The sequence below is a fragment of the Gopherus flavomarginatus genome, chromosome 3 (genome assembly GCF_025201925.1).
Source record: "Gopherus flavomarginatus isolate rGopFla2 chromosome 3, rGopFla2.mat.asm, whole genome shotgun sequence".
NCBI lineage: Eukaryota > Metazoa > Chordata > Testudines > Testudinidae > Gopherus > Gopherus flavomarginatus.
The window spans coordinates 22,649,493-22,664,650 of record NC_066619.1 but is presented as its reverse complement, the minus strand read 5'-3'; the positions used below and the strand labels follow the sequence as shown (position 1 = coordinate 22,664,650).

Below are 15,158 nucleotides of genomic sequence, written 5' to 3'. Positions count from 1 at the left end.
AAATTTTTTATTTTGTAGCTGACAAACCCTGACAAAAAACTCTTTTTAAAAAAAGTAATCCTAAAATTCCTCACTACTAAATAAGCTCAGCCATCACCACATTACGTTTACTAGCCTGCCACCTCAGATCAGTTCAGTTGCCATGGACTTTGCAAATGCTACTGTGGAGGTAAATAATCTTTTCTTCATAGTCACAGCATAGGATTTCAGAAATCCTTTGTGCTCTGATAGAAGAGACTCTGGACATCCATGCTGGAAACAGTACACAAAGAAGTGGACGCAGCTAGAACTTTCAAGGACAGCCTTTAGTGGACCTATAATCCACGTTCCAATAGCTATTAGAAAGACAAAAGAATATCAGATACCACCATCATGTTTAAAACATAGGATTGATGTAGCCAATAATGTCAAATACAGTGCTGAGGTCAAAGACGAAAATAAGGTAGTGTAAGGGAGGCAAGATCAGAACAGTGGGAAGGAGTGACTGACCACAATAAGAAGTGTAGGTTCAGTGCTAAGGAAGAGGCAGGAGATATTAAAATGGACTGAGGATGTGGTAGGAAATGATGTCATTAAAAGATAAGATCACTACATCCTGTACTGTATTGAGAAACAGTAAGTAACACATCGTTAACTTGGGGATGGGTGGTGGTTTTGTTTTGGAGGCCAACAGTGGTATGATGGTTGTAATTTTGAGAATTAACAGTGTCTTCAAAAAAAGGAATGGGGAATGACAGAGGTGACAATAGAGAAAACTGGATAGAGAGAAGAAATGGTTCTCTTTGTCGGAAAGATGTCATGTGATGAGGGGAGTGGCACCAGAGAAAGAAGAACAAGTTGCTGATAGCTACAGGAGATAAGAATTAAAAGGGTTTTCACAAATATAGCAGAGAAGGGAGAATACTTCTATTGAGAAAAAAGAACCATATAAAATGACTACGACTAAAAATGGCAAGGCATGTGAAATCAGTTTTAACATCTGTCTTTAACAGGAAAAAAAGTTTGGAAAATTAGGAAATAATAAAGAGGTTGAAAAAATACCTATAAATTAGAACTGTCAATTAATCACAGTTAATTCATGCATAAACTAAAAAAAAATTAATCACAGTTTTAATCGCACTGTTAAACAACCGAATTCCAACTGAAATGTATTAAATATTTTTGGAGTTTTTCTACATTTTCAAATATATTGATTTCAATTACAACACAGAATACAAAGTGTACAGTGCTCAGTTTATACTATTTTTTATTACAAATATTTGCACTGTAACAATGATAAACAAAAGACACAGTATTTTTCAATTCACCTCTTACAAGTACTGTAGTACAATCTTTTCATCGTGAAAGAGCAACTTACAAATGTAGATTTTTTTTTGTTACATAACTGCATTCAAAAACAAAAACAATGCAAAACTTTAGCGCCTACAAGTCCACTCAGTCCTACTTCTACTTCAGCCATTCGTTAAGACAAACAAGTCTGTTTACATTTATGGGAGATAATGCTGCCCACTTCTTATTTACAATGTCACTGGAAAGTGAGAACAGGCATTTGCATGGGACATTTGTAGCTAGCCTTGCAAGGTATTTACGTGCCAGATATGCTTAGCATACTTGTAATCAGAACTAAATATATATAAATAAATATAATGTGAGCATTGTGCACTTTGTAATCTTGTAATCGAAATCAGTATATTTGAAAATGTACAAAACATCCAAAAATATTTAAATAAATGGTATTCTATTATTAACAGTATATTTGAAAATGTACAAAACATCCAAAAATATTTAAATAAATAATAAATGGTATTCTATTATTAATAGTGCAATTAATCATGCAATTAATTTCACAATTTTTTTAATTGTTTGACAGCCCTACTATGAATAAAAATCAGGAATTGGAGTGAAAACAGGGTCGATAAAAATCAAGATTTTTTAAAAAAAAATCAAATCTGGATTTTTATTTAAATTAAATGTTTTTTAAATAAACCTATTTAAAATTAATTTGCAACCAACAACCTATATTATGGCCCAAGCTTCTTATATTAAAATTGTGTAAATTAAATACAAAAAATTAACATTCAACACTGAACTGGAGGAACTGGCTAAGCTCCTGGAATCAGACTGTTGAAATGCTAAATCAACTTTTGACAGGAGTAGCCTCTTCTGCAGGAGCACAGAAAACAATGTATTTGTTTAGTCAACCAGTTCAATTCAATGATTAGTTCATTCAAAGTTAAGAAACCAACTGGGATTTAGTTTCCTCTTCCAATCTATGGGGGAAAAAAAAAAACTAGGTGTGAGAGGATGAGATCTACTCGTTTTAAAATCTTGAAGGACATGATGACCAAAAACAATCAGTTCAATTTATTAACTATAGACAATACTTCCTTTGTTTAATAAATTGGTTAGTTTACAATGCAAAGAAATCTTTCATAATTTTGTTTGTTATGTATGCACCAGATTTAAGTAGTTTTATTTAACAAAAAGTTTTAAAATACTGGTGTTGTGCATTTTTAATTGATCTGAATTTCTATCCAACTAGAGCTTGACAGGCTCACATGTTAAAAAATTAACCATCTAGTAAATAGGAAATGCATTATTCACCATTTTCTAACATACGCAAAATGTAAAAAATAAGAATTTGAATAAATATAACTTACACTTTATGTAACAGCTTAATTAATGTGTATAGATAGTGTATCCTCCTGGTTACCAAAAAGAAGGATCAAATTTAATAGGAATTTAGTTCCCAAGCAAAACGTTTTAACAGTTAACAAATAACATGTATTAATCTTTCTTTAGGAAAATAACTAAAAAGTACATATTCAAAAGAGGATTAAAATTAATGATTTAAATCATGATTGAAGTAAGTGATCTGAAATTGCTTTGATTTAAATAAATTCACTTCTTGAAAATAATACACAACTGTACCTCACTAATTCATACTTCTCCAAACTGCATTTCTTGATTCAGAATAATTCACCTTCTCAGTAAAGACTGTTAGCAAAGTATTGTACTCAAGATTTTATGACTTTTACAAAAAACATACTGGTGCACTGTAGCATATAAACCAGTTTCTCTCAAACTGGGGTCGCCGCTTCTGTAAGGAAAACCCCTGACGGGCCGGGCTGTTTACCTGCCCCCTCTGCAGGTCTGGCCGATCACTGCTTCCACTGGCCGCGATATTCACTGCACCGGGCCAATGGGGGCTGCTTGAAGTGGCGCGGGCCGAGAGACATACTGGCCGCCGCTTCCAGCTGCTCCCAATGGCCTGCAGCAGCGAACCGCGGCCAGTAGAAGCCCCAAACAGCCGGACCTGCGAACGGGGCAGGTAAACAAACCGGCCTGGACCACCAGGGGCTTTCCCTACACAAGCAGTGACCACAGTTTGAGAAACACTGATATAAACAAACTACACTTTTCAAGCATAAAAAGTACATTTTGAAATAACAGTAGCCTTGTTCTATTGTTTGTGCACTTAATTACAAATTTACAAAATTAATTTATTCAAAATTATAGTTGCAGCCATTAGTGCAAATTACTGAATTCCACTGTATTCAAATCTGGTGGTCCAAATGACATCCATTTGTGTTAAGGAAAGTATAACTTACCGAACCACTGACAATAATTTTTGAAAAGCCAGAGAATTAGGGAGACATTGAAGATGAGAAACACTTGTTTGTCTAGTTGTCAAAAAAGATAAGAAATGTGACCCTGATAATTGAATCTGGAAAGTGTGATGTCTATCCCTAATGAAAAAAAAATGGACCAAATACAGTTAAACCGATAGTAATCGACCACTCAAACATCGACACAAAAGATGGTCTCTTAAAAGAGGTAGACTTTTAATGAAGAGGGCTGAGAATTCTATTTAAAAAAATTAATTTGGCCCTACAAAAAAAATGTAATCATATAGTTGATACTAAAAATAATCTGTTTTTAAATAGGGCTGTTGAATAATCAGTTAACTCATGCGATTAACTCGAAAAAATTAATCGCAATTAAAAAAATTAATCGTGATTAATTGCTATTCTAATTGCACTGTTAAACAGAATACCAATTGAAATGTATTCAATATTTTGGATGTTTTTCTACATTTTTATATATATTGTATTCTATGTTGTAACTGAAATCAAAGTGTATATTTTTATTACAAATATTTGCACTATATAAATAAAACAATATTTTTTCAATTCACCTCTTACAAGTACGGAAGTGCAATCTCTTTGTCCTGAAAGTGCAACTTACAAATGTACATTTTTTGTTACATAACTGCACTTAAAAACAAAACAACGTAAAACTTCAGAGCCTACAAGTCCACTCAGTCATACTTCTTCAGCCAACCATTAAGACAAACAGATTTGTTTACATTTACGGGAGATAATGCTGCCCTCTTCTTATTTACAATGTCCCCAGGAAGTGAAAATAGCCATTTGCATGGCACTTTTGTAGCCAGTATTGAAAAGTATTTATGTGCCAGATATGCTAAACATTCTTATGCCCCTGCATAATGTAAATAAAGTTGTTAGTCTGAGCAATAGGTGAACAAGAAGTAGGACCGATCGGACTTGTAGGCTCTAAAATTTTACATTGTTTTATTTCTGAACGCAATTTTTTTTGTACATAATTCTACATTTCTAAGTTCAACATTCATGATAAAAAGACTGCACTACAGTACTTGTATTAGGTGAAGTGAAAAATACTATTTCTTTTGGAGTTGTTTTTTTTTTTACAGCACAAATACTTGTAATTAAAAATAAACATAAAGTGAGCACTATAAACTTTATATTCTGTGTTGTAACTGAAATCAATATATTTGAAAATGTAGAAAACATCCAAAATATTTAAATAACTGGTATTCTAACATTGTGATTAATCACAATTATTTTTTTAATTGCTTCACAGCCCTACTTTTAAAACATTTAATACAAATGCTCATACTATTGTAAAAACCGATTTTAATGTTAAAAAAGTCACCTGTAGCTGAAACACTGACTTAACTGCATGTTATCCTACACATATAATAGATGAAATAAAAACATAGTTTGTTATTTTTAACAGCTGTTTTGAATTGCCGTATAAAAATATAAAGAAATGTAGAGCACCAAGTCCTATATGACGACTAGGGTTCCTAGTCACTACTGCAATAAAAATAAAATAAAATAAAATAAAAAACACAAAATTAGGCAAAGTGCAGAGCCCTGTGCACAAACTACAGTGCCCATCCAGTTATTTCACCCACTCAGATTTCTGAGCCAATGTACAGCCCTATTGACTTCAATAGGTCTCCATACCAATGCAGATTATGTCTGTGTGGAACAGCTTGAAGGACCCGAGTCATGTGGATAAAGCGAGTTTTAGGACACTAGTTCAAAGACAGCAGTTGCCCTTAGAGAAGGCGCTGTTGTATTGGGACGAATTCCAGGCAGTTTCAAATCCATAATGAAGGGTGGTTTCTAAACAGAGATAACGGAAAATTGTAAAATGCTTGATGTAGTTATAAATGTGGCTTTTAACACAGTCTTCACAGTAACAAGAGAAAAAATTAACAGATAACTGAACCATTAGCAATAAGCAGCAGCAAAGAAACATGATTTTTTTCTTTTGTTAAACAGAATTACAAAGTTACTAAAGAGAATGCAGCATCAGAAATGCAAAAGGCAGAAGTAGTCCCTGAGCTTGTTAAGTTTCTGGCTCCATGTTTGTTGTTATTAACATAGGGATGGGAGGAATTTCCTATTTATAACCCAGTACAAAATTTATTGCAAGCTATGGGCACCAACATATATCTGCTAATGCCTAGCGCTGTGACATAAGCCCCTCCAGACACACACCACAAGGGATTCAAGGCATAGATGCCGACTCCGTGGGTGCTCTGGGGCTAGAGCACCCACAGGGAAAAACTGGTGGGTACTCGACACCCACCGGCAGCTCCCCGCCCAGCTGACCTCTGCCTTCGTTCCGCCTCCTTCCGAATGCGCCATGTGCCCGCCTTTTCCCCCCAGCTCCCAGCGCTTGCGCCATGAAACAGCTGTTTCACACAACTCGGGGGGGAGGGGGTAAGTGGCACGCTCGGGAAAGAGGCAGGGCGGGGGTGGAGTTGGGGCGGGGACTTTGGGGAAGGGGTTGGAATGAGGGCAGGGCAAGGGTGGGGAAAGGGTGGAGTCAGGGAGGGGCCGGGGGGGCACGAGCCCCCACTGGTGCCGGGGAAAGTTGGCACCTATGATTCAAGGAAATACAAAGAACAATGAAACAAGCATTTAAAACTAAAATTTTACTACAAACTCACACATGCTTACAGAGATGTGCCAGGATGTGTAAAATAAGAACCAATACTGCTTTCCCTTTTAATACACCACATTGTACAAATCAGGCATGCCACATCATAACAAGTCACCCGTAAACAGAAAATTGTCCACTGTTGGGGAGGCTAAGTGTAGTCCATGGGTGACAAAATCAATGTCTGGAGTACAACCAGGAGGTTGTATGCAGTACAGAAATGTTCCAAGAAGATGGGGGAGGACAGAATGTGTGTTTACGCATAGTTCCTGGGTAGATGCATTCAGAACAGCCTATGAGTGCTGTACAGAGCAGCAGAGAGACAATCATCTATGTGGACAATTGTACAGCATTCTGTTGATTCCCTCATGAATTCTGATCCAATCCTGGGCACTGAAGCAGCACTTTTTCCCTGTAGTAGTGACTCCAGATAGTCAGACAAATTTCAGGGAAGGGAATATTTTCCAGGCCCTCCTCTATAGGTCAACAGCCCACTCCACTCGTACATATGCTGCTCTGTCAAGAAACACCTCTGTCTCAGACACAACTGTCTTGCCACCAGCAGCTTGGAATAAAATCCCCCTTCATCATTCTGGGACCTCTAGGATTGGTGATGTCTTCAAGAATGTGGAATGCCTGAAAGTATAGAGAAGGTTTACGTAGAAAGCTACACCAGCCCTTCAACAATCCCCAAAAGGTCAAGGAGCTCTGTAACTTTTAAACAAAATCATAGTAAATTGTAACTTACCATTGTCTGTGCAGTCTTTTCACTGTGATTAACTGAATTTTGTCTAAGCAGCTTCTGGGAGCTGAGGCATTCCTCTCAGAATCTTCATGAGCTCAGGTTACAAAAGATCATTTTTAGCTTGTTGTTTCACGAGGCACTGAACCTCTCTGGGAAACACAAATAATAATGCACACAGTCTGATATCTGCTTTTAGACTCTTCCAGCTCTGATGGTCCTGCAATGTCTGATGGTCCTGCCACCTCAGCAGCATAGGCCCACTCCAGCAGGCCCCTGGGATGCAGAACTGTCACAGACCAGTCCAAGCAGAAATGTTTCTGGACATTCTGAACCAACAAGCAGGTGCAGTGCCAGAGGGAGAAAGATTTGCGGCAAGTAGAAAGACACAGGCAGGCTGCAGAGTGAGAGGACAGAGTTTCAGTACATAAGGGAGGTGTGCAGCACAGTTTCTGGAGGAGGAATATAAAAGTTGAGGAAACAAAGAAAGAGCTCAGCCGAAAGACCTGTTTGAGACCTTATGCTTTTAGCCATCAGAATACAGCCTCTTGCTGCACCTGCACCATGGTCGTAGTCCCCCTCCGTGGTTCCATGTGCTGCAGACCGGGAACACTTTGGACAATTCCATGGTTGGCTGGCCCATGCAATCAGGACTTAACAGCAGTTGGATACGGCAAATGTACCACATGCAGATCTCCAGCCCATGCTGGCCCCCTCCTCCTTGCATACATACAACCACTTGCTGACCTCTGCCCCTGTGAACAGCTCCACCCACCTGCTGTGGCACCAAGTGCACACTAAAGGTAGAAGAAAAGCAAAGGAGAATGGGGGCCAGAGACACTCAACAGCAGGAGTTGACAGTGCGATCAGTTCCAAACAATTTGGTTTAATATTGTGTGTTTCTAATAAATCTTCAAAAAATAAAGTTTATTTTATTAAGAAATTTTATTGGCATCGCTGTATTATATCATGTAATGTGTACTTCAAATAATAAAAGGTTATCACATAAAAAGGGACAACTCGGAAGTTGTACGCAATCATTATTTCTCAATAAATTTCTCTAAATCAAGCCATACTCTAAAATCCAGTGCTTGCCACTTCGTAAGCTGTCATGATATTCATAACTACAATGCACGGCTATCAACCTCCCACATACATTTCATTGCAAGATGTAAAGACTGTGCAAGCATATTCATAAATTTAGTATTCTTCCTCTTCCGTAAGTCCATGATGTGGGAGCACCGAGCATCCCTGATTTGTGTGCGTAGATGCATACTGTCCTAGTTGTGATAGGTGGACTTTCTGGTTGATTGCACCAGTTCAGCAATCCATTACTGTAAGAGCTCCATGGACAGGCACATGGCGCACCTTTGGCATCACAAGTATTATGAAGAGCACAGCAAGCCACAATAATATGGACAGCATTCATGACAAAGGCTTCCAAATGTGTCTGTAAACAGCGCCAGTGGGATTTCAGTCTGCCAAATACACATTTAACTGCCATTCTTCATCTGCTAAGAATATAACTGAATGTTCTTTTGCTAGTCCCTCTGAGATCTAGATATGGTTTCATACCCAAGGCAAAAGGGGATATGTGGGGTCCCCCACAATAACAGTGGGGGCAGTAACTCCATTTATGACAATGTCATTTGGCGGGAATAGTATCCCAGTCTACTGTAGACTCCTGACCACCAGAAAACCATGGCATCATGAACTTTTCCAGAGTAGCCCATACTAGCATCCATAAATAAGCCTCTGTGGTCCACAAGGGCCTGCATATTAACGTAGAACCCTCTGCACTTTATGTACTCACATGTTCCTTGAAGAGGGCAAACAATGGGCACATGAGTCCAGTCCATGGCCCCGGCGCAGTCTGGAAACCCCATTCTCTCAAAACCAACAGTTACTTCAGGAATATTGTTTTGGCCTGTTTGGGTAAACCACACGCCTGATTGGCACCGAAACCTCCATGAACACTTTACCCACAGCTGACTTTCCAACGCCAAACTGGTTAGTAATGGACCTTTATTAGTCTGGGTTATAAGCCAGCTTTCAGACGGTTATAGAAACCCACTTCTTGACTCATACGACCGCACACATGTATTTGTTGTGATGCTGGAGGGTACGGCAAGCTGCTCAGAAAGCTCCAGAAATTTAACTTTCTTTCTGCGGAAGTTCTGGACTCACTGCTGGTCATTCCGGGTCTGCACGATGATGTGATCCCATTAATCTCTGCTTGTGGCTGGGCTCTAGGAATGTGTATCTACACAGACATCAACAGCTACACCAATAGCCACAAGCAGCATCAGCCAGTTCCATTTTTCCATGTCTATCATCCTACTCCTCCTCCACCACCACCACAATCTGCTGCCAGAATGTCCAATGGCATCTAATGGATGCTCTCTGCCCATTTGCTGAAACAGGAGTGAAAGCGTAAGCAAGAGAAGCTCTTCAAACGGTGGCTCCTCCCAGTATTACTGCTCCAGTTGCCGGGAGAATGCAGACCCAAAAGATAACTTGGCAGGATCTGTTGGGAACTTCTTGTACATGCATGGTGGACAGCCAAGTTTTCCCATGCTGCAGAATAAACCAAAGCCTAAAGCGGCCACATCTGGAGAGGGTGCTAGGAAGCCTGGGATAGTGGTTTGACTCAGGTCTGACTCAGTACTGCAGTTTGGAAGCTGGAGTCCTAGGTCTGAGGCCGAGCTCCAGACATTCTAAACCCAGAATCAATATGCAGTGTGGAGGTTCAAGGCCTGGGCTTGCAAACCCAAGGTTCATAGACTAACCCTTGGCTTACATTGCAGTGTAGATGTACCCTGAAGGTCAACACTGGACTGCAAATTAAATCTTGGTTGTGCAGTGTGATCTGGTAGCAAAAGAGGACAATGCATCTTTATGATAAATGTTGTAGGCTATGTCTACATTGCCATATAGGAGTGTAATTTCCCTGCTCGTGTACACATACTTACCCTACCTCTCATTGAGCTAGCACGAGCACAAAAAGCAGTGTAGCCACCATAACACTGGCAGCAACAGCGGAGGAACAGTTGAACCATGCCAAATATATACCCACCCAGGTGGGTATGTACTCAGCACGGCTCAACCATGCTTCTACTGCTGCTACTAGTCCTACTGCTATTTATACTTGGACTAGCTTCATAGGAACTAGTGTGAGTATGTGTGCATGAGGAGGGGAATCACACCCTTACCTTGCTGATAGAGACAAAGGCTTCATGTAAAAAACCAAGAAGGTTAGTAGTCTCAATATGGCTTTGATACAGCAACGTCTAGAATATTAATTCAGTACTGGACCCTCATTACCAGAAAGATACAAAAAAGTTCACAGAGCAAAAATGATGACAGTCAGAAAAAATAAGAGCTTAGAGACTACCATAAAACTACTGTAAAAAGAAATGCAGAGGTGAGCCAAGATCAACAATCATGGACACCAAAATAATTTGTCTCTACCTTAACCATGTCTGTCACTCCTAGCAATTAATGTTCCAGAGGGAATTTTCTGTATACGTTTCCTAGTGCTTGCATAAAATTGGGGATTAGAGGAGAGCTAACAGACTGATGTTCAATCCAGATAAACCTAACGTTGGTAAATGCAAGACATGGCCATAAAAACTGAAGATTATATGCACATTTGCAATTTAAGGATCTTGCTAGATACTAGGCTATTCAGATAGGAGCTGTAGCCAGATATTCCATCTGTTATGGTAAGATGACTGACTTTCTTTCATTTGAGGATCCTGCTACAGTAATACATGCCTTTGCCACCTCAAGACAATATTAACCGGCTGTGCTCTAAATAGAAATACATTTTGAGACCATCTAGAAACTGAAGCTAGCAAAGAATATGGCAACCTACTTATTGGCCACGTTTCTCACTGACAGCACATGGTATCAATGCTCCCAGATGTGTTCTGGCTGCCTGCTGATTTCAGAATGGACTTTAAAAGGACTTTTAAAAAAACTTAAAGCCTTGAAGAATTTGGGAACCGCCTATCTGAGATGATTTCTCTGACTAGAATAAACCTCTGCATGTTAGATCAGTGAATATGCTCAAGCCCGCTTTGTTTTTAAAAAATTGGTGGGGCTTTCTGGCAGGTTATTATTTTTTCCTGAAGCATCCTAGACTCAAGAACTTGCTCCACTCGGTCTGCCAGACCACAACATTGATGATTATCCAGGCATGCTGAACAGTCCATAAATGCTCAGATATTTGAGAAGGGAGCTAGTTGAGGGAGAGAATGAAGTCACAACATATGTGGGAGTTATTATAGGTTCATTGGCAGTGCCTGTATTGAATGCGATAATGTGAATTTTATATACTGTACTGTGTATTTTATAAATATTAAAAGTGCCTAGAGCCAAGGATAGACTCTTCGATTATAAATGAAAATAGACCATTTTTAAAGTTCATCCAAATCACTGAGGACATTTGTGTTTTTCATCTGGTCTTCTATTTTCTTGGCCTTATACTGTTTCTTTAAGAATCAGAGATGGGGATTGAAGATTTGCATCTGCAGCAATTCCACCTTTGAGGCAGTAGTTGATACCTGTATTAGGTTTGGTCAGGGAAGCTATTGCAGAATGGACAGCAGTGATCAGAAAGGAGGAATTAGGATAAGGAGAGGAATGACACCTTCATGGGCACAAATCCTACCTATATAAATCAAGACCGGATTTTTTTTAAAAGATATGCTAGAGTTCAAACAGAAGTTATTGGATTGAAATAGTAATTATTGGGTGAGGTTCTTTGGCCAACATCCTTCAGGACTTCAGCATAGATTAAAAAGATAGTTAAACAGTCCCACCTAGCCTTAAAATCTATTTCTTCCTAGGCAAACACAGCCAGTTTAACAATTCTGGAACACAAAGCTATATGTAAAATGTCCATGGATGAAAATAATAAGTTATAATTGTCATTTATCATACACCAGCAGGAAGCAAAAAGAAAGCCACTGAAGCCTTGAATAACTTATTAGTAATATAATCATAGTGCCTTGAAACCCCTGTGAAGGACCAGGATCCCATTGTGCAAAGCGTGGTACCTACAGAATAAAAAGACAGTCCCTGCCCCAAACAGCTACACTACTTCCTTTCCTTAGTGCTAAGTATAGATCTTCTCTTCATCATCTGTAAAGGAGGTAGGGGACATAAAAGCTACTAAAACATCCACTATGGCAGATCCTTGAGACTTTGAGGACTAAAGATATTTGCAAGCTATTACATCTGCTTATGTACAGTGGATCTGCTAGTGTGCTTGAACTCAGCGAATTCCCTTTGTAGACCAACACTCAGTTACATTTCTATTCTGCAAGGTCTTCGCTGAATTGCAAATTAGCATGGAGTCTACACTGGTTGGCACACCAAAGGGAGGGACAACATGTTAACGGGGAACTCGCTTTCAGTACATGGCTAGAAGGAAATTGTCATGCTGCTTAGACCCCTTGGCTTTGTGCTATGTATTGTCAGCCATGATTCAAGGTTGCCTTACCAGAAGGACAATGCTGATGTTCTTCAAAGAGAATATGTAAGGAGAGACACCAATTACTAGCTAACCCCTCAAAAATTCTAGAAATTTAAGAAAATATCCATTTAACTGATTTGGGGAGCTCTGGGAGAGTTAAAATCTGTTTAGTTTAAGATTTTCTTTTAATTATACATTTTGAACTTTTTACATATGACAATAGCACCATAATAAAAGTCCTCAGATAAAATACTGTGTAAGACTGAAATTGTCCAGGTCAAAACAGGAATTTTGTTCCTCCCTCACTAAGAATTCAGTTAAGTTTGCTTCCAAAGCTGAAAAATAGCTCAAAAGAACTTGCATGCTGTAACATTAGGCGTGGTTAAGGTTAAATGTTTAAACTTCACCAAAAGAGTACATAAGGCATAGTTCTAAATGTCTGTCAAAAGAAGGTAGATCAATTCCCAGTACAGGTGGGTAGGAATGGTGAGCCTGGATGCTTGGTGAAAAACATCAGGTAAAACAAAGTTTACTTGTATCTCACATCCAGGCTCACCCTTCCTACTATGGGTCTTTCCCATTCACTGGACTTTCAAACAGTCTGTGAACTCAACTCATACAGGAAAAACTCACATACATGCAAGTGGCCAGTATTCCCACTTGCTGAGTGGATGAAAAGTTTGTAGCCAGAGCTTCCCTTCACCCCAGGAAAAAGCACTGCTACTGCTCTTCCCTCTTTTAGGCAGGCTGTTGTTCTCAGGCATCTGGGACCAATACCTTCCCAACTTAAATTACATTTTGGCTCTATCACAATAGCCAGGCATTTGAACCCTGATTCCTCTCTTTTATCTCAAGGTCCCTTCCTGATTATTCCTTCATCCTGGAGAGCTCTACTTCCAAGCATGATTTCTGGTATGTGTTTTAGGATAAAATCAACAGCAATCTGCCTGCAGGCCAGACCACTGACTTCTACTCCTGCCCTGGCCTAACGTGCAGTTTGCAAAGTCCATTACAACAGGGATAAGGTGACATTCTGATTTGTCATGAAACCATGATCTCCCAAGAATGGATTATTCACAGAATATCTGCTTTCACTTTCTCCATGAATGGTGCCCAAATTAGGAGACAGGTAAAAGTGAAAACCTTTCTGCCTGAGGGCTGCCACTAAGGCTACAAGTGCTTTGGTAAAGATTTGTAGTGCACTTGAGAGAGCAAGTGGAAGCACTTAGAATGTAAAATGGTTAAAACCATACTTAAATCTGAAAAGTATTCTGTGAGATGTGCAAACACGGATATGTATCTCAGATTAACAGAACAGAAAAAGTTTGAAGTTCAAGACCACTCATTTCTGCCCAGTCTTAGAATGGTGGACAATTACTCTGAAATGCAACTTCCTTCATGTCTGTTCTCCACCAATTTTGGGGTGCAGTACATAAAAACAACTTGTGTTTGGGGATACTGATTTAATTTTATAGCCTATCCATTCTGATTATTTATTGAACCCATCTGACCAATGCGATGAGGGGCCATTTAGTATTCAAATCAGGGACTCTCACTTCAGAGGGGGTGATACAGAATGAGATCTCTCCTAGTCCTACCTCCTCTAGACCTGTTTGATTTCCCTCTTTTGTACTGGTTGTCTATTCCGACTACCCAGCAAAGGACTTCCTGCTTTTGTAAAAGGACTTGAAATCCCTTTCATACTACTTGAGTTACGAGAAGCGTTTTCTCAGCTTCTCTCAAAATTCAGCCACTACTTTTTCTACTGATCACTCAAAGATTTTTTCTCAGAAGTTTTCCAAAGAATGTAGGAGTTCTTTAAGCCTGGATACTGGTCTTCTAGCAGAGTGCCGAAATGCTTTCAAGAGACCACTACATAACAGAGAGTAACACCAGTGAAGTGGATCATATGAATTAAGCTTGCTTTTCTGACAGCGTGTGGTGGGACCTCTCACAGATCCCATCCCAGAAAAAAACACAGAAGATGCTATAGGCCCCAGGGACATAAGAACATAAGAACATTTATACTTGGTCAGAACAAAGGTCCGTCTAGCCCAGTATCCTGTCTTCCAACAGTGGCCAATGCGAGATGCCCCAGAGGGAATGAACAGAACAGGTAATCATCAAGAGATCGATCCCGTCACCCATTCCCAGCTTCTGGCAAACAGAAGCTACGGAAAATATCCCTGTCCATCCTGGCTGATAGGCCTATTCTCCATGAATTTATCTAGTTCTTTTTTTAACCCTGTTATTTTCTTGGCCTTCACAATAACCTCTGGCAAGGAGTGACACAGGCTGACTGTGCGTTGTGTGAAAAAAGACTTCCTTTTGTTCTAAACCTGCTGCCTATTAATTTCATTTTGTGGCCCCTAGTTTTTGTGTTATGAGAAGGAGTAAATAACACTTCCTTATTTACTTTCTCCACACCAGTCACGAGTTTATAGACCTCTATCACATCCCTCCTTAGTTGTCTCTTTTCCAAGCTAAAAAGTCCCAGTCTTATTAATCTTTCCTCATATGGGAGCCATTTCATACCCATAATAATTTCTGCTGCCCTTTTCCGAACCTTTTCCAATTGCAATATATCTTTTTTGAGATGGGGCAACCACATCTGCACACAGTAGTCAAGATGTGGGCGTATCATGGATTTATAGA

The 15,158-nt window shown here is 39.3% G+C and overlaps 1 protein-coding gene across 8 annotated transcripts in view; it reads right to left on the bottom strand.

Annotated features, from left to right (window-relative positions):
• Positions 1–15,158, bottom strand: part of ZNF532 (zinc finger protein 532) — a 160,850-nt gene that overhangs the window by 61,021 nt on the left and 84,671 nt on the right. For 5 of the 8 annotated variants that reach the window (XM_050944644.1, XM_050944641.1, XM_050944643.1 and 2 more), the window contains exon 3: positions 5,295–5,456. The exons of the other annotated variants lie outside the window; for them this stretch is intronic. The gene's annotated coding sequence lies outside the window, so the exon portion shown is untranslated. The remainder of the gene's footprint in view (positions 1–5,294; positions 5,457–15,158) is intronic. 8 annotated transcript variants of the gene reach the window in all.